Raw genomic sequence first — 21412 nt, 5'->3', positions numbered from 1 at the left:
CTTGTACTGTGAGAAAAGAAAAAGTCTACCATTGGGTTTTCATTGTTACCAAAACCAAACAAAAATAATTGTATTGGAGAACAGATAAAATTGTTTGCTTTATTTTGAAATAAAATGAAGTATTTATTTCAAATGAAATACCTATCTTAGTATTTAAAATTTTAAATGCCAAGAAGATTGAGTTCATCTCCAGTTCTCTATGTTAACCAACTAGTTGATAGTAAGTCTTCAAATAAAAGTTTTTGCTGTTATTTTGAGGAAAGTACTTTTTATTACAGGTGCTTATAAATTAATTCCTTGGAGAATAAAACCCTCAAGGTAAAGCATAATACATGAATATTTAGTAGATAGCAAATATTTAGAATGTTTAAACAAGGAAGTAAATTAGCATCAAATTAAATAAGCTGCTATGGATCTTTATCCCCACTATTGGAGAGAATTGTGTGGTATGGTGTTTCTGTTTGTTGTTGTTTGTCATCTGTTCTGACATCTCAGCTAAACTCATGAATTGAGAAGCAGACTGGGCTTATTTCCACAACATTCAGACCTTACTGTGCATTTACATTAGCTTACAATATGCTTCTTTTTTCTTTCCAAGCACGGTCATCTTTAATGTTCACACCTTAGGGTACTCTGCACAGTCACTGTCCATAGTGCAGGCAACTCTTCATGGACAGCAAGGGAGAAGAGATACTGTCAAATGTCATTTTTGAAAACTCTAATTTGTTTTTCTCTCTTCATTGTTTATGATAACCTTCTAGAAACTTGAAAATAGAATTTCCTTCCCTGCTGTTTTTGTCATTTGTATTTGGAAGTCCATTTTTTTTTCCAATGAAAAATAGTTATGTTGGCTTTTACTGAAATGGAAAACTTTCCAAAGCTATATACTTTTACTTTTTTTTTTTTCGTAATAAAGATGTTGTCCTTTCTTTCTTCCTGGATTTTTGGGTGGAATTTTTGAGAAGAATTAAGGAGTCAGTGGCCAGAAGAACCAGAGTAGTAAGGTGGTTATTAACAGCACGGACTCTGAAGTCTTAGAGCTTGGGCTCAAACGTTGGGTCAAGCAATTTACTGACCAACTGGTTTCAGACACATTATTCTATCTCCCCGTCCCTCTCATCTGTAAAATGGGAATTATGTAATTGTACCTATGCATATGCTTGTTATGAGGATTTGAGTTGATGTTTATAAAATACTTAAAATAATGCCTAGGATATAGTAAATGGTATATGTTTGTTAAATAAAAATGAGTATCTCCCCTCCTGCAATCTTACTACACTAATCCTTTTTCCTCCTGGTATGTTAGTGGGAAACAGCCCATAGCTCTCTCTTTAGAGAAGAGGGCTCCTCCTTAGAGAAGTTAGGGGACCCTAACTGAAGAACTACAGAGCATTTTTGTAACCTGATCTTCTCAGAAGTTGAAATGCATCAGTTTGCCACTCATCTTTGTGCTTTGGCTTCTCTGAGAGAAGGCATTATTAGAAGGCTAACTAGATTTATTCACCTCTGGACTTTTCCTTACTCATAGCGTGGCTTCATTTTGATTTAAAAGGAGTCCTACTGTATAGTTCTTGTGAAGAACATTTAGTGTAAAATTTCACAGATGTCAGGTATGTAAACTTGAAAGAAAACACCTTTTCAAAGTTTATTCAAAGAGATATAGGCTCATTCTTAAAATGCATATACATATACACACACTCACAAACCCAGCTAGCGTAAAAGTAGAGTACGTAAATGTATGCTTAGAAAAATTAGTTGGAAGCCTTCAGTCCTTAAAATGTTTTTTTTTAACCTAAATGTGGTTAAATTGAGTAATTTCTGAAGCCTAGTAGGTCACAGGTAGTTTATATTTATTTTATACTGGAAGTAGCAACAGAGAAAGCATGATCTCTTGGACCGCCAGGACCTTGGGGGCATTTCAATATGTGGAGACCATTTTTAATAATCGTAGCAGTACATGAAATTGATTATTTACTTTATTGAGTACATAATATCCTGAATGACAGCTGTCTTACTTCTGGTTGCTATAACAAATTACCATGGAGTGGGTGGCCTAAACAACAGATGTTTGTGTCTCACTGTTCTGGTGGCTGCGAAGTTTATAGTCAAAGTGGCAGCAGATCCAGTGTCTGGTGAGAGCCCCCTTCCTGGTTTGCAGATGGCCATCATGTTGTGTTGCATGAGGAGAGCAAACAAGGGCAAGCCCTCTTGTGTCTCCTATAAGGGCACTGATCCTACCATAAAGGCTCCACCCTCATGACCTCATTATCTCCCAAAGGCCCCATCTCTTATATTGAGGGTTTGAGTTTTAACATGGGAATTTTTTTTTTTTTTTTTTTTTTTGGTGGGGAGGGCACAGACATTCAGGCCTAGCAACAGTTTTAACACTCTACTGAAATATAAAACCATTAGCAAAGCTGAAGAATCCCCAACCGACCTTTTAACACAAGGCAAAGTCAGAGTACCTATAAACTTATGAAGGATTATTAATGATATGGCTGAGGACATATATTTAATAGAAAAAATAATCACCTAAGCAATTAAAGACAGTAGATAATTAAAAGTAGTTCATATGTTGGACAGTGAGTAATAAGAACTTAAAAAGTGAATAACTTTCTAAATTGTTTAGATATGTTTATGGCTAACAATTTTTCTATCATTATGTTTCACAAGTTTCATAACAAGAGATGTAAGCAAAAGCAAACCGTATTTTTTTTTTTGAAAAAGAATGAAAATCAACTCCGTACCACTGTGGTTCTATTGTGGCACATGGTTAGTTTTTTGTTTTGGGGGTTTTTTGAGTAGGCTGTGGTGATAGCTCAGGGACTCTGGCTCTCTCTCTGTGTTGATTTCTATCAACTGCTGATGAAAAGCTTCCAAGGGGAATTTTGATTGAATACTGACATGGCTGTGTTCCACTCATTAAATTCTTCTCTTTGCCTGTACCTACATTGAAGGTAGAAATATTTTTTTAAAGTTAATGGAGAAATGAGTATTATTAATACATAGAACACTGGTACCACATTGAAACTGCTAGACAAAAGATCTTCTATCATTTCTTTAGTTTACCTGGAAATAAAAATGGAGTCTGGAGTTGTGCTGTATAAGAAGCACAGCAAGAAGTGAACAGTGGACAAGGAGTCCACTTAAGACTTTTAACATTGTTAATGGTCTGGGAAGAACCCTGAGACAAGGAGACTCTCCAGATGGGTGGCTGTTACATGATGCATCGGGTTGAATTATTAGTGAACGTTCCATTGCATAGTTCTGTAAATAGTTCCAGGCTTTCCAGTTAAGTACAACTTGAATTGATGGTTAGGTTGTTATCAGTAAATTTCTCCACATTTTCTCTTTTCAAATTCAGATCTGCGTTTGAGCCAAAGGCTTGTATAATGTACTTGGATTTTCCTCTCATTGTTATGTCTAACCTCTTGCTCACAACAGTTACCCTCTTAGGGACATTTTGAAACTGAATTTGTAGAATGAAGAAGTGAAAATATGTTGGGAGGATATAAATCATGAGACTCTATGGTATTCAGGCTAACTATGATGTTCTAGTGGATTGGAAAGAAATAGCTAATTACCATATGTTTGATTTTTCTTAAATAATTTAGATACTTCTAATGGTAGTTTTGCCATGTGATGATTAATTATTTAATGTTACAGGACTGTGCAGTTGACTGTGGTAATTTTTCTTTGATGATTAAAAGGTCATTTGACGTACATGTTTAGTAGCTTTTTTAGCTTTAAAACTGGTAAGAAACCTCTGAAATAGAGCTTGGAGGAAAAGCCGGGAAGTTAGCATGGCCATTGATTTGAATGACACATTTTAGATAACTGGTTTTTAAGAAATAAGACAAAACACTGCATTGTTCCTCTGTGTTCAACTACACATTTTTGTCATCTTCTTTTAGACTGGTGTTTATTTAAGGATTAAGCCATCCTTTTCACAGCTTATGTAGTGACACAATTCAGGTTTGCGCTTAACCTATATTTTGCTTAGTCGTTAATATTTTTGCACAGAGTTCATTAAATTTCATGAAATATAATTGACTTAGTTTTGAGTGCTAAAGAATCAATGATGGAATAGAACAGAGTCAAGGTTTTTGTGGCAAGTAGATACAAAGCTGTATTTGTGTTGGTGCCAGCAATGGAGGCAGCAGGGAATCGCCAAGAGGGCACCCAGCCAGCCTGGGATCCAAGCCTACACCAAGAGGGGAGGGCTTTGAATATGCTTTTGAGAAAGTGTACCAAAGTCAGGTGTGCAGACTGAGGTTAGGGCAGGCACATGCAGACATTAGAGGTAAGCTGCTTTGGACTTGAAGGCCCACGTTGGGACAGGAAGAAGCCCAGTTCCTTAGTACCCTGGCACAGTCAGGAGCTGAGGAATCCAGGAACTTGAGAGGCCAGAGCAGAACTAGGGCACCAAGAGCAAGGAGACACTGATAGACAGCCAACGCTGCTCTCCTGCTTTGGGAGGCTTCTTAAGTGCTTTTTTGTTAGACTCCCAGCCTCAGAGCTTGGCTTGATGAAGACTCAGTAATCTGCCACACCTGGCAAACCCTGACATGCAGTTGCTGGCATATCCACATCTGACTGGTGCTGACAGTGATTAATTATGTAGGGTGCAGCACGATACAGTCAAGTGAGGTCATGAGCAAAGTGCTGTTTTATTTGTGTTTCCTTCCCGTCTACTTCGGCATTTTAACTCTGAAATAAAGCTGAAAGGGAATTTAGCTATGAAAAGAAAAAAGCCAGGTTGGAGAAAAATCTGTACATATCCATTCATTAATTCAGTCTTCCATTCAACAAAAAATTTTTTGAATGCCTTAGTATGTAATTCCCCGAAGTGAATGAATATTCATTTATCTTTGAAATTCAAATTCTATTTTACTAATGAACAGCTCAGTGTTTTACCCGGAGGTACAGAGTTAGCAGCGGCAAAACTAATTTGGATCCCAAACCTCTTTCTTTGTGTAATCAGTTCTTCAGGTCTCTCTGTAAAGTCCTGGCTTGAACCAAAGGTGGGTTTATCTTGGCTCTGAAAGCTGTCTGACTGAGCAAGAAATAGTAATGGGATGCATAATTTATATTGAGTTGGTGCTGAGCACTTGAGAGGTCAGAATGGGAACAGACTGCCATGGTTGATATAAATTGCTAATGTCTGTAGAGTATTTTCAATGTGTTCGGCTCTGTGGTGTTGAGTGAGTCTCTTCTATTATTTTACTTAATGCAGTCCTAGTAGAATTAGGTGACCTTTGAGCAGGATTTATCTCAGAGGCCCTATAGACATGGCTACATCCTTTCCCCCAGGACTGTGACAAGATTGATCCCCTTTGGGGATTTGCTCACATACACAGTCTTCAAAAGCAAAAAAGAATTCTCACTTGGCTCAGTTCCTTGGGAACTCAGTCTGGAGATTCAGATTTTCCCTATTATACTTTAGGGTTTGTTTTGTTGTTGTTGTTGTTTTTTGTTTTTTTTTTAGCATTTGACAGGCAAGATGTTTTGTCTTATGTATATAAAAATTAAGTAACTGTACCAGCATCAAATATGTACTTTCAGTTGTAAAATGGTACCCAAACCAACTTTCTGGGTGCAGTAACTTAACAATTTAAAGTTGATTTTGTGCTATTTAATACAAATTTATCCCCCTTTTGTGAATAAAGGCATGCTTTTGCATAGACCACTTGGTTGCTAGAGTATTTTTATAGTTTCTAGATTGTGTGTTTTCATTTTATCTTAAGTAGGTAAGAGAAATTTTAATAAGAAATATAGCTGAACACATTCCTCTTGATAGTGTACAATTTGGTTAACATGCTGATTACAGATTTTGCATTGGAGTTAGTTATTTAAAGAATTGTTCTTTTATATCATATCATACTCAAATTACATTCAATTTAATGTTTTGTATATATCTAGGTATAGGTAGTTTTGGTAATAATAGCTTGTATGCTGTTTTTTGTCCATTTAATAGGCCTCAGATCTTTTAGAAATTGAGCTAATGACAATATATGGTTGTAAGAAATAATTGAGAAATTTCTATATAGTTTACATGGTTTCTCCCAATGGTAACATTTTGCAAGACTGATATAATATCTCGGCTAGGATACTGACATTGACACAATCCACCTTTCCCCCATTTTATTCAGGTTTTCCCAGTTTTGTGTATATTTGTATTTAGTTCTATAAAATAAAAATAGGGAACATGTAATAAATTTGGGTGTCATCCTTGTGCGGGAGTCGTGCTAATGTCTTTGTCCAATTTTATGGTATATATGCTACAGAAGTAAGCACAGGCCCACAGACCTTAGAGTTTTTTATGAATGAAGGCTGGCTTCATGGGCCCCTGACAGAAATCCCTAGTTTTATGTTTGAATTTGTGTTTTGTAAGTGAAGTCTGACAAGATAATGGAGCCTCTGATCTGGGATAGGTTCTCTTCTGCTTTCAATTGCTTGAGTCCCACACCCCCTAGAACCCAACAGACCTGGCCTATTCCTTCACATTCCTGTCCCACCGCTGCTGTTGGCTTTCATACCTGGCAGGGATAGGGTGGGCTCTAGAGCAAGATCCCAGGAACATTTCAGGCCTGGACACTGATGCAGTTGTCCCCATCTAGGAGAGTCACAACGATGCCTCAGTGGGGTAAACTTCTCACCTACTCCAATGTAGGTGCCTGATGTATCTGAGATTTTCAGTACTGCTGGGGATGGGTTGGGGTGGTGTGTCTTTGGGAAGGGAGATCCCTGACTTGACTTCTCTGCCCCTAGAAGTGCGCGGAGCATTGGTCTGCAGCTGCAGGGGAGGAGAGACTCAATACCTAATGGGGAAGAGGGGGCGGTTTGTGTGTGTGTGTGTGGGGGGCCTAGCTGGCTGTTTCCTAGCACTTGCTTTGCAGATCACCCTGTGCCTGAGGGATCACAGCAGGGACTAGTAAATAAACAATGCCTTGGCAAGTTGAGAGAAGAAACTGCAGCAGAAAGGAGGAATCTTGATATTTTAGTACCTTTATTATTATTATTTTTTATATTTTAGTACCTTTAATGGAACTTTTCTCCTGTCTTTTGAACATAGGGCCCTGCATTTTCATCTTGCTCAGGGCCTGCAAATTATGTAGCCCATTCTGATAGGCATAGTGTTATCTTCAGCAATCATTTACTATACACAGTGCCCACTTGTTTTCACTGCATCATCCTATATTTGCTTCAAATTTCAGTGACATAATAAGAAGATATTCAGTGAGACTGTGTGGGGACTAGAGCAGCACAAAACCCATAATGATATAAATATGTGGTGGAAAATTACAATAAAACCCTTGCATCTTCCACTTTAATTTTGCCTCAAGGAAATGGCAAAATGCCCAGCTGGCAATAACCAGTTCCAAATGAGCTGCCAAAACTGCTAGGTGCTGAAATATATAGTTTGTTGCTCTTCCCCATTTTGGTGCTTGACTATAGGTTTTGAGGTTGGTGTTTCAAAGCCGTAGCAGGTGCCTGCCACCTGGAAGCATTTTCTTAAGTGCCTTGCTAATATCAACACAATGAGACCTATTGAAGTGTATTTTTAAATAACACTGAAGCTGCTTTACATGTGTATACATGTCTATTGAAATACAATCATAAATAGGCCTAAAATGTTTTCATCTGGAATTCAAAGGGATATGATTTGTGTCTTGGAACAATAAAGGATTCTTGTAAAAAGGAACATGCTGATGAAAAACATTTAGATAAAATTAAAATATTTGAAAAGTTTGTAAATGTCGGTTGAAGTACTGGCATAACAAAATTAGATTGCTTCACCTTAGAACCCTACACAGGGAGGTGCCTAGTAGATACCAGGCAGCAGTGCTAGCAAGGCGGAGGTGATGGTGAAGAATAATTGTTCAGACACATTTCAATCTTGGGGGCCAAGAGACCCCTCCTGTTTCATTTGAAAGAATTACCTTAATTTTTGTACTTGTGAATACAGTTATACGTCAGATCATTTCTGGATGCAGAAAGCCAGTTCCTTGTCTCCAATTAAGGTTTTTCTTTTCCTTGAGCAAGTGGTAGAATTTTCCATGAGCATCTCTGTATATATAGTGCATTAGGGATCGGTGAATGTCAGAAGTTTCTGAGGTCAGTTCTTGTTTTAATGCTTGTCTGCACCATCTGAACTGTGTCCCAGTGCTCATCTAATCAAACAACTACTTTGTTTATAGTTCTGCCTGACCTGAGGTATACTCTGCCTGATGTGCTGGCTGTTTTCTAGCTCAGAATACATAATTCACACTGGGTCTAGCAACATGGAGTCCAGGCAGAGAAGGTTGCTTGAAATCTAGGATTAATAAGAATGTACTTGCATTGCTCGTTTCACATCCTACTCCCTCTCCCAACCCTATTGCTAGATCCCAAAAGAAGAGCAACAAACTAAACAAGCAAACAAAAATCAACACTCCCCTCTCCCCCCATTTAATAGTCTCCTCTTCTCCCTACTTTGGCTTACAAAGTTGCTAATTAGAAGCAAAATATCCAAACAATCCTGTAGGAAGAAGAAAGAGACCCAGCAGGGGACACAGATAATCTGTAAATTAGGTAATTAGTAGAAGAATAATCATGACTCTGTTGTCTTTGAGTGCTTTTTCATGGATTTGGTACTAGTAAACCATTCAAGTCCTCCTGCAGGCTGGGGAGATCCACCACTTGATCTGCTTTCCTCTCCTGGGTGTTTATTTACCCAGCACGCTCTCAGGCATCTAAGCCTGAGTGGGTGCTGCCTGTTTTCACATCACACTCTCATACGTCTAATTTTTTTTTTTGTCCAAACATTACTTTCATTTTCTAACTGTTCTTTCTCCTGCTTGTTCTCATTTGCTATCTTGCCCTAACTTTTAAATTTTCCTCTCTCCTCTCCCTTGCACATCCCCCTTCGTTGGCAGCCTACAGGGACTTGTTATCACTTTGTGGCCGTTGACACTTCCCATCAACACTGAAGGGTGCTCCTGTTCCAGAGGGTGGCGGCAGCGCACCCTGGCGCCACCACACACCAACCCTGAGACCCTTAGCTCACTTCAATTCCTTGCTCCACCTCTGTGCAATGGGGATGATTATATCGTTTCTACCTGGTAAAGTTGCTGTGAAGATTAAACGAGCTATTCCGTATCACCTAGTTAGAACGACACCTGGCTCATAGTAAGTGCTTACCAAATGTTAGCCATTATTAACGTTTGGTTGACTCAGTTCTGTGACTCTTGAGTCACCTGTTCGTGTCTTATTTTTCTGGCAACACCTATTCATGTCCTGGATAACTGGGGCTCCTGAGAATACATGTGGAAAATGCTACTCCTCAAGATAGGTGTAGTTAGCATTGCCATTTTTCTCAAGTCATTTTATAAGAGGGCAGATTAAGGTTGAAATTCTAGAAGTACAATTTCTCTTAGAGTCAGATCCTTCTGTTGTCAGCATCTCTCCACCAGTGTGCATGCCTCTGTGTGCTCTTTCTCCTGATGGAACAGTAATGTGTGCTGACACGTTGCTACTTCAGGTGGTCTGCTGACCAGCAGCATGGACATCGCCTGGGAGCTTGCAAAGATGTAGATCTCAGGCTCCACTGTAGACCAACTGAATCAGAATCTGCATTTTATTTTATTTTATTTTATTTTATTTTTAAAATTTTTTTAGAATCTGCATTTTAACAAGATCCCCAGGTAATTCATAAGTACATTACTGTTTGAGAAACATTAGGCTAATATTTCTGGGTCTAGAGTACCAAAATTTTGCCCTAGGGAAATAGAAAGTCATCAACCTAAATTCTGTTTTACAATACATAATATTGACTACTTCTACAAGTATAGCACTTTAAACCCTATGTGATTTCCTGGAAAACCTATATTGGCATTCTCTTGGGTGTAATTGTTATCGATTAATGTCATGATTAAAAGTGTAGCTTAGGTCTACTGGGAGCTTTATCTCCTGGAAAGAAAAAAAAAAAAAACTTACCTCATTGATTTGAAGCCTTCAGTCAGTCATTCTTACCTTTTCAGAAAACACTTCAGATAAATAGCAATAATCTTAGCAGTGAGAGATTTGTCTCAAGGGATAATCTTTCCAACAATGACTTGCATTGATTAAGTTCATTACTTTTTAACTGTTCACTTTGTTGCTGTGGTAACTCCGTGTTAAAAATTAGGATGCATTTTCTTAGCTGGGATGGAGCGTGAGGAGGGTGGCCACAGAGAAGCACATTTGGGCTTCTACTACTGGTTAGACACTTGCTGACAGTCTGGTGTTCCTGATGTTTTCTGAATATTGCTTTGTTGAAATAAGGTTGTGGTAAAAGGAGGCATTGAATATGCTTAATAGCACGCAGAAGAGTCAGGCTAGTATTATGATTCCTCGTATCTCAGCCATGTATCAAGAAAGGACCTGAAGTGCTGAATTATTAGCTGGAAAACTTTGCTTTTTGAACAGTTGAGTTGTGTAAACCATGTGTTGTTAGATTGTTGCCTTGCCTTTTGTATACCTCTGTTTTTATGGGTGGGTGGAACATTTGGAAAATCCCCAGATTTCTATGGTTGTGGAGAGGGAAGACTCAGCTTGTTAGTTGGAATTCTGATTTATGAAACACTAAATGGAGTGTATTAACTCATTCAGCTCTCTGAATCTTCTTTATAATTACAATGATAAATATTAATTAAAAATAGAATTTACTTGAGTTTCTATAACATTTACTGCCTCTCGTAAAGAGAGCAGAAATATAAGACTGGTATTATCTGTCTCCCATACTTTGCCTTACAAAAGTAATCTTCCGTGGAACACTTGGGTGGCTCAGTAGGTGAAAGAGTCTGACTCAATCTCAGCTCAGTTCTTGATCTCAGGGTCGTGAGTTCAAGCCCTGCATTGGGCTCCGTGCTAGAAGTGGAGCCTACTTAAAAACAACAACAACAACAACAACAAACTTCTTAAAATGTAATTCAGATCATGTCTCTCTATTACTTAAGATTCCCTGGTGCCTCCCATCACACCTTGGACAGAGCACAATTCTGAAGACAGAGCTTCTGACCATTTCCTATGTGTACCTGGAGTTCTTCACTGTACCTGGAGAAATAATTGGCATTTCCCTGAACCTATGGACTTCTGACCATCCTGGTTCCTCTAACCTGCATGACATTACTGCCCTTACCACGTTTCCTTCTCTGCATAGTATCATAGCTTCAATACTCAGCTCAACCATATCTCCGTTGTGGAAGCTTCCCGAACCCCACAGATTGTTCACCTTGTGTGTTCATACTTCTGCCATGACGTCTATCATGTTGTATTAGTCAGGGCTTTCCAGTAAAACAGAACCAGTAGAATTTGGGTGTGGATGAGGGCATATAGAAAAAAGTTGTTAAGTCTGGGATCCAAAGGGCAGACTGTCAGGATGAAAACTCTCAGGCAGGAACTGATACTGCAGTCATGAGGCAGATTCTCAATTTCTTCAAGGAAACCTTTATTTTGCTCTTAAGGTTTTTTGACTCATTGGATGAGATCTACCCAGATTATTGAGGGTGATCTCCTTACTTCAAGTCAACTGATTGTAGATATTAGTCACATTTACAAAATGCCAGTAACATTTATATTAGTGTTTGATTTAAATAACTGGGTACTGCAGCCTAGCCAGGTTGGCACATAAAACTATCCATCATACATGGCATACTGCAATTATTTATGTACCTGTAATTCCACCTTAGGACTGTGTGATCTCTCAGTCATAAACAAACATTACCTTTGAGTGACTAAGATATTATTTTATAGATTGCTTAAATTGTGAAATAAAAAATACTGTTTTATCATTTATTTATATTTTTTAAAAAATGTATTTATTTTAGAGAGCACATGCAGGTGGAGGGAGGGGCAGAGGCAGAGGGAGAGAGGGAATCTTAAGTAGACTTCCCACTGAGCACAAAGCCTGACAAGCTTTATCTCAGGACCCTGAGATTATGACCAGAGCCAAAAATCAAGAGTGGGATGCTTGACCAACTGAGCCTCCCAGGTGCCCCAGTATTCCTACCATTTAGATGTACTAGTCCTTAGAAACTTGAGTCAGTCTGCCCATGATTTATAATGAAGTTCTCTACTCATATTTTGCTAATAGTTTTAAATGAAGGGAAACAGAAGCAGCAGCTTGTTTATTAAAAATAATTTACACATTCTATATTGGTAGAAATTCATTATATGCCTTATTATTAAATTTGCAAACTATGGGTGTAACAGTGAAAGAAAAAGATGTGTGGAAGAATTGAGATTCAGCTTGCTTTAAAAATTAAGATCTGAGTGTCTGGCTGGCTCAGTTGGTTAAGTGTCTGCTTTTGGCTCAGGTCATGATCCCTTAGTCCCAGGCTGGAGCCCTGGGTTGGGCTCCTTGCTCAGCTGAGAGCCCTTCTCCCTCTGCCCCTCCCCACTCCTCATGCTCTCTCTCACACTCTCTTAAATAAATAAAATCTTTACATACAAATAAGAGGTCCATTTCATTTATTTAATTATTTAAGTATGTTATTTTTATTTGCACTCAGAAAAATCCTTAGTATATATAATACTAAGTACACTTGATTAGTGTTTAGTGTCAGTTTTTCCCCATCTGTGTCACCACTGAAAAGGTAGTTCCCTTATTTTGATCCTATGTGTATATTACAAGTTTTTGAAAATATACCTCAAAACTCTTTTCTCTCAAAATTTCCAGGATTAATTAGTATATTTTGATGTTCCTTTTTTCTTATTATTTGTATATGTGTTCACATTTGCTCTTTTAGAAAACTTACTGTTTTGCCGTTACATAACTTTCAAACGACATTTCACACTTATCGTTTGAATCTCTTAATCTCACTATTTGACACCTGCATCTGGGTTCATTATTTAGGCCAAATTCAAATTGTTTAACTCAGCCTCTTTATCTTTCCTGCTACTCTATATCTACTTTTTTCCTTGGCATGTGTGTGTGTTTCTCTCAGTGACACTTGCTGAAATTTGGTTCACAACCTTTGGACTGTACATCAGTCTTTCCAGATACCCCACCTTTCCCATCCAGTCAGATGTTTGGTGAATTTCAGTAATTGTCTTTTCCTGAGTGTCTTACCTTCACATCCTCTATTGTATTTAAACAACCATCTTTCCACCTTGGATTGTTATTACCTCCTGGGTAGACTCTTGCAGTAAATATCATGGACTAGTCACTCTCTTCCTCAAAGTTATCTCCTGTGCTCTCAACAGGTTAATTATGCTAGTATAGTTACTGTTTTAGTATTCACCAGCTTAAAAAAGAAAAAACTGGTGGCTTCCCATAGCCAGTAAAATGAAAACAAAGTGTTTTCCAATCAGGTCATTTACAGTGCTCCAAATGGCCAGATTACTTTTACAGTTTTCTTGTTCAGTCTTCCTGTGTATGGACATCAAAATTGGACTGTTTTAATCAATATGTACATTGTGTCTCCCTATCTTTGAACTTTAGCTGTGCTTTTCTCTCCATCTGGAATTGTCTACTCACAATTTTTGCCCATTAAAATCTTCCTGTCTCCTATCTTTTTGCTGAAGGGGCTGGGTCCTTTACAGCCTTCAATATACAGCGATGGCTCAAAGACCAACATTGGGGAGGAGTACAGAGAGGGCAGTGAAGACAGCCTGTCACATGACTGGTTCATTGAGGTACAGTTTTTGGTTCTCAAATTTTAAGCTCCAGAAATTTTACTTTTTCCTTCCAGCCAGAGTTGCCATAGTTCCTAGAAGATAAACTCCTGCTAATAAAACCTAACAAAAAATTGTTATGAACTAGAATGATAACTATCATTCTAGTTTATTGGTAAACTATAAATTTACCAATTTATAGTGAGTGATGTGCTTTAAGGATGGAGAGAGTATTGCCTCTCCATGCCAGGACACCTGCAAAGCAGAATCAGTAACTGGAAAGTTGAAACAGAAGAATTGGTTGGTCTTGAATGATATTCCATCTTGGTTGTGTTGGAAACCTCGTTGCCTTATTGGGTCATCTGATAAGGTTCTTTTCCTTAGATAATTTGATATAAACAATAATGGATCTTCAGGTTCTGATCTCTTATCCATTGTCCCAACTGACTGAATTACAGTTCTCCTTTACATGTTCCATTCCAGTAGTGTCATTCTGAAGATGTTTGTTGCATTGTTTTAAATTTAGCAACACTCTGTCCTTATCAATTAATTTGTAAGGTAATCCAGGTCTACAAAACCACATTTAGATCCTTCTACAGTGGTGTCTTTGGATGACAAGTATCATATGTCGTGTGCTTCATGGCTTCAGAATGTGCCTTTTGTATGAACTTACACCAGAATTCTTAAATTGGTTTACGCATTAGATGCAGTCACCTTTTAATATGTTTGTATTATGGTTATTTGCAAACTGGTCTTATTTACTACATGTCAGGTCTAAATTGCTTGAAAACAGGGACTATTTTTTAAAAATTAAAAAAAAATTCATTTGTTTTTCTGTAGCCTCAACTATGATGATTTTGTTCTTTCCAAAAGTGAACCTTGATATTCATTCCTTTATTTACTTACTTTTTAAAAAGATTTTATTTATTCATGAGGGACGCACAGAGGCAGAGACATAGGCAGAGGGAGAAGCAGGCTCTCTGATGTGGGACTCTCTCCCAGGACCCTGGGATCATGGTCTGAGCCAAAGGCAGACCCTAAACCACTGAGCCACCCCGGTGCCCTTCCTTCATTTACTTATTTTTTTTCCTTCCTTCCATCGTTCTTTTTTTCCTCACTCTCCTCTGTCCCCTCCTTCCCTCTCTACATTCTTTCCTTTGTTCCCTCCACACACATTTATGAAACACCTCCTACCTGCCAGGAATACATCAATGTCTGTGACTCAGTTTTACAGCACATAGATACTAATAGTGTAGTACTACCACTCATTGAGTGTCCTGAATTCTTCATCAGATCTATACAGTACCACCAAAGGTATGTATAAATACACTGCCTCCCCTTATTTTGCAAATAAACAGACTGAAGTTCAGAGAAAAAAAATGACTTTCTTCAAACCACACAGTTTGTGAAATAGCTGGGATTTAAGCTCAGGATTGTTGTCTCAATTTATTCTTTTTTTCCTATTGTTTATTGATGGTCATTGGAGGCAACTTTATGGTTTAAGATAGTTAATTGTATGTGCCAACTTAGTTAGGCTGTGGTGTCCAGTTGTTCATTCAGTACTAATATGAATATTGCTATGAAGGTATTTTGTAGTTTGTATTTTGTAATAGTTAACATCCATAACCAGTTGTCTTTAAATAATAATGTGGGTGGGCCTTATCCAATCAGTTGAAGGTTTATGGAATAAAAACTGAGAAGAGATGTCAAGAATGTGGCATCAGGGTGCTTGGCTGCCTCAGTCAGTAGAGCATATGACTCTTGGTCTTGGGGTTGTGAGTTTGAGCTGTGTGTTGGGCATAGAGATTACTTAAAAATAAAATCTTAAGAAAAAAAAAAGAATGCAACATTAGCTCTTGCCGGAGTTTCCAGCTTGCCTGTTAGTCCTGTAATTTTGGACTTACTAGCCTCCTCACTCATGTGAGCCATTTATATGTATATAAATACACATATGCACATACACACACTGTTGGGTTTCTCTAGAAATAAAGATTGATTGGCTGATTAATACAGCTTCTGACTATTAAATTGACAGAAGTATTATACAAAAGTGTTAATTGCGTTATCTTTAATTTCCATATTAAAACAACTCTTCAAATTTAAAATGTACATGGCATACGGTAACTTTTTAAAAAACAGGTATAGTTGGTACCAGTGGTCTTAATCAGGTAGGGAGCAAGTGTGGAGAAGAAGAAAAAGAATGAGGGATTGTATTGTTTTCCTAAACTGACTGAAACAGAGAGTTGAAACAACCTGAAGATATTCTTGTGATACCTTCAGGGAAAAATTTATACATTTGGTAAAGACTTAATTTCAAAAAAATCCATCAATGACAATAACAAAAATAAAGCTATTTCTTTCTTTTATATTTGAAGATGGCATGTGTCTATATGTAGAGTTTATAGTGTTCACAGTTTTACATTTGGGTTTTATAAGGTGCAGCAAATCATACATTCTCCTGAGACATGGTCTTTCCAAATAAGAAGACAGACATGGAAAAGGAAAGAGTAATGATTTTAGGATTGCAATAAAAAAGTAATTTCCTTGTTAGACTCCAAGTCATATAGTCGATCCAAAGATGTTTTCTGTTTCTTTGTTTACTGTAAATCAAAGATAACACTCTAATAAACCCCAAAGTCCAAAATACAGACTTTTGTTAAATAAAAATTGGACCAAAATATAGGAACAAAGTTTTAAACTAGTGTGAATACTCTGCTTTATTCCCCCTGTCGCCTCTCCTTGGGACAGTATATCACAGTAAAATTATTGGAAATACAGTTAGTAGTAGTAATGCTCTACAAAGTCACTTCAAACACTGAATTAGCAAATATTGAATCATTCATTGGTCCTAGGGGAAATAGAGTGTTAGTTCCTGTGAGCTTCTGGTCACATTTTTGTTTACCAATCAATGCACAATCCTGCTTATGTGTGTTTAAGACGCCTTGTTTAATATATTCATGGCCAACAGTATTATAACTCAAGCCTGATCTAACCCACATATTTTCTTCATAAGGCTCATCACAGCCTTCTTACACTTGGAACACTAGACGGCTCTTCAGTATTATGCTTGGGGGCCATTTTAACTAACAAAATCACCAATGAGAAACACAAAAAACAAAAAAGGTGGCTTTTACTAGACTGAGACAAGCACACTTGTTTACAGTATGAGAGCTGAAACAAGGCATAGTGTCAGCTGGGGAGGTGCACACTGGACAACTCAGAAATTTTGCCACTCTGTAAATGATCCAGAAATGTCTGTGAGTAACCTGTGATTATTGATTAGGGGGTTACAAATACAGATTAGCCGGAAGGTGAATTCACAAATTCAGAATCTGCAAATAATGAGGATCTACTTTAAACAGTTTGTATCTTTCTGGAAGATACATATATTTGTGGGTAAATAGCCTCCTGGGAAGCCACTATGTGAGAGAGTACAGTGCTGTCCAAGTTATTGGGCTACTAAACATTTTATGTTCATTTGCAAGATTCTTTAATAAACATTTTTAATCTTTGCTACTGCAGTCTTTTAGGAAGAGAAAATAAGTACTGTAAATAAACAGATCTCCAAATATGGCAATAGGATTTTCTCAGGAAACCCTGAGCAATTTCAGGTGTTTGTTTGGATCCACTAGCAAGCGTAATAAAATCAACACAAATAAACACGGAATCAAAATCTGAGCAAAGTAGTTTGTCATCTTTTCCAAAATATTAATGGAGAAGCAGTTTGTTTTCTTTCACCAAGATTTATGAAGTCAGTTCATTAGCATATCACGTGTTTAACCATGTTAAAACAATTGCTTGTTTAATTGAAGTTTTCACCTTTTGATGATTTTTATCATAATGAAATTTGCCAAGAAATTAGCAAGTCTACAACTTTGATTCTCACAAACTGTTTATGTACTTTGAGGTTGATGCCAATCCTTCAATTCTTTATTTGTGAAACACTTATGTGCAAATTTCTGTGCTTAAAAGTCATGAATTATCAAATCAGGGCTTTTCTTGGCTTAACCAGCTGCCACATCATGGAGGTACCCCGACCCAAGAAGGAGGAGTAAAAGGGAGATGTCATTTATAGGTACTGAAGCAAAATTAGAACTCAAGGGCAGAGACAGTAGATCAGCTGAACTATTGGTGAAATTATTACCAAAAAAAAAAAGAGAAAGAAAGAAAAAAGTGAAAAAGAATCAGTGATGTGGAAGATGATTTGAGTATTTTATTGTGAATGTTTCAACCACTAGACCATTGCACCCTGAAAGAAAAGATGGGTTGTTATTTCTTTATTTTGAAAAGATATTGCAAGGCACTTTTCTTAGCCATATCATAAATTAGAATGAGAGAAAATAGATTTATATTATAGCAAGTAGAATTCAGTTTTTACTAGTGCAAGGAGACCCTACCAGAGGACTTTGGTTATGAATATTTATAACCTGAAATACATATAAGAAGTAAATTAGAGAAATTAGCATTGGCAATAATCATATTCATATAGTGACACTCTGACTTGGAGAGAATTATATTAGGTAGTCAGAAAACTTAAGCCTATTGCTGCTTGAAATTATGTATATGTGGATCCTTACTGTTCTGGGCTTGAATTTGAAAGACTCACTCATCAAGATTTTTAGACACATTATATTTGCTTTTGCAAATTAGAAGCTCCAACCACAGATGCAAGTGTACATTGCCATGTGTGGAATTAATGCTTCAGACATCTTATGAATATGCATGTGTATTTTGGTGGCGCTTCTGCTACATAAGTCTGAAAAGCAGTGGGAAGTGGGTGTAACTGCGTGGAACTGCATATTGCTGTCAGGAAAGTGCAGTTCTCAAAGAAAAAAAAATTACAGGGGCAAATTTTCATATCAGATGTGTCTTCAGAGACAAAATTTTCCAAAAGTGAATAGCTGATATTTGTCCATTTTAATTAAATTAAAATTTCTGCTGACATTTTCACAGCATAACAACTTGGAAATGTTCTGAGGACAATGCTCCATATTTAAGTGTGCATACATCTTCATGATGGTTTCTGGGATGCCTTAATTATTAATACGAGGTAAAATTTGGATGATATTTTGTTCTGTGGTTATAGTTGTTCCTGATTAAATGTCTCTATTAATGGTATGAATGGGTTGAGTTCAGCTTAAATTTTAATGTAAGGTTTAGTTTCTATATGTCACCTGGATTTTGATATTAATCAGCGATTACCTCAAAACTGTTTCAGCAAAGAAATACAGAGTAAATAGTAGTGCTGTTCCAATCCCTTCCTCTTTGTGGTCCCGAGGCCTACATCATGGTACCTGGTAAAGTGAGGAGGAAGAACAGGAAAGCTAATGTGACTGGCTGCTCCTGCAGTGAGGTGGTCTGTCCAGTAGTGGACATGGCTGAGATCCTTCGGCTCAGTGGGACAACAGGTCTGAATCCATGTGAGTGTGGCCCCATGGGTAGTTCAAATTAATTACCCACTATGGTTCTTGCAAAATGGCTTCTTTTGTAAAAGTTGTAGGTGTTCTGAGAAATCTTGTTACTCTATGTGGCTAAAGCAGGATTAGATTATATTTACATACAATTCTGATACTTCAGACATTTAAATCATTCCTTTCAGAACACAATTTGAACATTAAACTGGAGATAGTAACATCACCCCTATAGCTCATTATTGAGTTAAACTCACTGCATTTGACCAATTAATAAATATCAAAGAGATTTTAAATTCATCACTCACATGAAATCTGTTTACAAGGCATACCAATAGCCTTCCTAAAAGGTAACCTGATACAGCTTTGCTTTTTAACCTGTTCTTGGAATAGTGATCATCAGGGGGTTACCCATTACCCTACTGTCATTTATGACGGGAAAGAACAATTGACCGTTGCTTTTTATTAGTTAGAATCCCTGTACATTTTAATCACTTTGAAAATAAGATTGTCCTAATTGAGGATCACGTTTTCTAGAAAAAAATATTTCCCTCCATTTAGCTCAGGTCATCATTTCTCAATGAATTTTCCTCATTAGAGCTTTTGATTGGATTAAGGGAATGTGTTGTTTAAGAACTTTAGAAAAAATTAAAGATTTTCATTTGTCTTAAAAACAACCAAAAACCCCCTTCTTGCATCTACACTTCTCTGTTTCTCTAGCCATTCTTTGTTACCCTTGGGATTAAAATTTAACAAGTCTATACTTGTCTCTTTTTTACCTTGAGCTATGTCTTAAACATACTTTAATCCACTGTTATCCCCACCACTCCTCCAATAGTCTGATTAGGTTCAACAGTGACTTCCAGGTTCTTATAACTCTTTGTCATTGTTTGGTCTTTATCTTACCTGACTTACCCCAGAGCAGCATAGACAGCACATCTACCCCTCTGCCCATAACTCACTTGTTCCTTGCTCCTCTTTCTCTAGACCTCTTCACGTCACAGTACCCCAGGGATCAGTATTTGGTTCTCTTCTCTTTTCTCTTTGTGCTTATTATTGGAGATCTCATTCAGTCCCATGACATTAAATCTCATTTATAGGCTGATGACTGCCAGATTGATGTCTATATACCAGAACTTTATCCCAAACATTCAATTTTCCTATTTCACAAGTTATAGGAATTTCTGGTCCTACATCCAGAAATTGTAATAGACCAGTTTTGCATCTTCCACCAAAAAGAAAAAGCCATCTATAAAATGATAAATAAAGATGCAATTTAAAAACTTTGATATTGTTGTAATTAAACATTCATTTTAATTTCCCTATTCAGGAGTTGGGGAATTTATTTCAGATATACAAACTAGAATCACTCAATTCAGGAAAGCACATCATACACGTTTAAGTGATTTTTATGCATACTTGTTGATTGCTATTTCATATTTAAGGTTATTTACCTAACAAACTAATTCATGCCAACATAATATACCATGTAATCCTATTGGGAGATATCATTTAGCCAGAGAAATCATTTGCTTGCTTAGAAGTGTTACAAATATGCATATTACTGTTATTTATATATCAATAGATGAAAGAAGAGTGTAGCATTTATAATTAAGTAAGAAACACACATACTAATATGACCAGCTAACACATTTAAAATGATCTTAGATTATGCTTATTTTGCTTGCCTTCTTTTGTAAATGTTCTTATTTTTGCCTATCTACCAATTAAAAAGTTAACTGTTTTAACCAAGCCAAAAATTGAATTTTATGACCTAAATATGCAGTTCACACACAGCATACTTCTATATTGTTAAGCTTAAAAATGTTCCAAATGATAATAGTGAGCATCCTAGAACATTTTGTGTTCTGCTAAGTGTCTCGAATGATTGTTTTAATACCTAGATTTTGGCAGTATTCCAAATTATAACATTTATCATTCTTACCTAATTGGTCAATTTTACTATAGTTTCCCACTGGAAAAGAACTCTGATTTGAAAGCAGTTTCAGACAGTTTAAGACAGTTTCATTTCAACCATAAAGTCACTAAAATGTATGTTCATTCCTTTTTTTAAAAGATTTTATTTATTTATTCATGAGAGACACAGAGAGAGGCAGAGACACAGGCAGAGGGAGAAGCAGGCTCCTTGCAGGAAGCCTGATGTGGGACTTGATCCCAGCACTCCAGGATCATGCCCTGGGCGGAAGGCAGGTGCTAAACCGCTGAGCCACACAGGGATCCCAGACATATGTTCATTCCTAAGTTACACTACTACTGCTCATGCTGAAGAAAGGACAAAGATTCCAGAAATGTTTATTAGAATTTATTATATGGAATTTAAGTGAGAATATAACGAGAACATG

The 21412-nt window shown here is 37.1% G+C and overlaps 1 protein-coding gene and 1 non-coding gene across 4 annotated transcripts in view; one reads left to right on the top strand and one right to left on the bottom strand.

Annotated features, from left to right (window-relative positions):
* Positions 1 to 21412, top strand: part of PRKD1 (protein kinase D1) — a 319748-nt gene that overhangs the window by 95067 nt on the left and 203269 nt on the right. The gene's annotated exons all lie outside the window — the stretch shown is intronic.
* On the bottom strand, positions 6196 to 6297 carry LOC112926623 (U6 spliceosomal RNA). Its single transcript, XR_003236375.1, has one exon. It is a non-coding gene; the product is annotated as a U6 spliceosomal RNA (small nuclear RNA).

This window comes from Vulpes vulpes, chromosome 6 (assembly GCF_048418805.1).
Source record: "Vulpes vulpes isolate BD-2025 chromosome 6, VulVul3, whole genome shotgun sequence".
Lineage (NCBI taxonomy): Eukaryota > Metazoa > Chordata > Mammalia > Carnivora > Canidae > Vulpes > Vulpes vulpes.
Note: the sequence above shows the minus strand (reverse complement) of the source record. Positions and strands in the feature narration are given on the sequence as shown.